This window comes from Aptenodytes forsteri, unplaced genomic scaffold (assembly GCF_000699145.1).
Source record: "Aptenodytes forsteri isolate BGI_AS27 unplaced genomic scaffold, ASM69914v1 Scaffold404, whole genome shotgun sequence".
Taxonomy (NCBI): Eukaryota; Metazoa; Chordata; class Aves; order Sphenisciformes; family Spheniscidae; genus Aptenodytes; species Aptenodytes forsteri.
In genome coordinates, this window is record NW_008795629.1 from 1,742,013 (window position 1) to 1,743,962 (window position 1,950).

Here is a 1,950-nt window from a genome sequence, read left to right on the forward strand (position 1 = left end):
CCTGGCCACGCGCGCCCGAGCCTGCCGGCGCAGGAATGTGTGAGAGCCATGTGTCACTTCTCCAGACTGTGGGAAAGTGCTGCTCCAGTGAACTCACAGCAGCTGCCCTGCCCCAGCCCGGCCGCGCCGCGGGAGAAACAGGAGCCGAGGCTCGCAGCCCTTGGAACGGCGGTTTGCTCCCGCTCGTTTCCGTGCGGATCTGCTGCCAACCCCCAGCCCCGCGGGTGACAAAGAACATCTGAGCCCCCAATGCCTGCCGCGGCCACCACGGACGGGGAGGGAAGGGCTGCTGCCCTTTTTTTTCCTTTAGAAAACAATTCCCCCACCCGCCTTTTTTTATTTTTCATTTTTTTTTTTTTAAATGAAGGGTGTGGGGGATGTTGACAGCAGGAGCAGCAGCCCGGGGAGCTGGGAGCTGCCCCCGCACTGCAGCTCGCACCACCTGGCACTTGCACAAGACTCTTAGTCTTCAAAGCCCTGGGCAGACAAACAATGGCCCCTTTCAGGCCCCGCGGTGCCTGGAGCTGGCCAGGGCCCCGGCCGTGTTCAGCCCGCCCGGCTGGGGCCGCGCGGCGTGGGGCTCGGCCCCGGATCCAGCACGGAGGCATGCCTGCCCCCGGCTGAGAGGGGAAGGCAGGAGGCAGGAGATGCCAGGTGACGTGGGGGGATGCTTCTGCAGCCCACACCCCAGCTCCTGCAGGAGCAGCCAACCCCTTCCTCCTCTCCAGCATCCTCCTTGCTCACCACGGCCCTTTCGGGCATCGCAGCAGCCGTCGGCATGGCATGTCCCAGAGGGGCTCGGCGCTGGACCCCCAGCGTGGCCCCCGGCTCGGTGTGGAGGGGTTGGCTGCCTCGCTGCGGGAGCCCACGCCGGCAGCTCTAAAGTCAGACAAAAGCAAGACCAAGCGGAATAGAGAGTGGGGAACTGGCCGTCTCCTTTTTCGCCCCAGCCCCCTGCCAGGGGATTAATTGCCGGCCCGGAGAGCAGGAGAACCGGGCTGGGGCTTGGCAGGAGGGCAGCAAGGCAAAGCGCTGAAGCAGCACATTCAGCGGCTGGCTGGTGCTCCCGCGCCTGCCGCCAGCCCTCCCTGGCTCCTCCTTGCCGTGCTGGCCCCAGCCGATCAGGCTCTTCAGACAAGCATGTATTTCTGCCCTCATTTTCATCTCCTTCTCCTAAGCCTGCCACGGGCTCTTGTTAAAGCTGCTTGCTGGGGATTCATTAACTTGGCAGGCTCAGTGAACTCGGATCAATTAAAATAAAGCTTCTTAGCTTCTCTGCCCTCTGCTTTGCTGCAATGTTGCCCTGCTCTCCTACTCCTGTCCACAACCCAGACCACGCAGAACGAGGATGACAGTCCCTGACCCGCAGCACATCCTGGAGGTGTGCTGCCAGCCCCAGGTCCATCTCTGGCCATAGCTCCTGGTCCACGTTAGCACCAGTGACCGGGTGCCCTCCCTGCTCTTGGGGAGCAGGGTTGGTGAGACCCTCTTCCACAGGAAGCCACAGCTCCGGTCGGGGCGACCGAGGTATTTATAAAGGCACGAGCAGGGTAGGATGGCTGCAGTCCAAAATTTCGCTTTGGTTTTTAGACACTTTGTCCAGGAGATGCTGACATGCCCTCAGCCCCTGCTGGCACAGCCGGCCGCGGTGCTCCTTGCTGGGTCCAGCGCTGAGCTTGGCTCTGCAGACCCCAAACGACATCTCCCATATGGTCCCCCTAAAGTAAGAGTGGTGGTCAGGAGGCAGAGCCTGCTCCCCAGGCCCCGCCGTGCCCAGGACACGCTGCTTGGCCAACAGCCACGCTCAGATGCCCAGCTCACCTGAGAGGTGATTCCACAGCTCCTGCTGTATTTAGTCAAATGTTATGACGGGTCCATTGATGGGTCCATTGCCAATTATAGTTTTAAGGGTGTAAGAAGAGAGGCAGAGTCACTTCTTTTTCCCCCCAA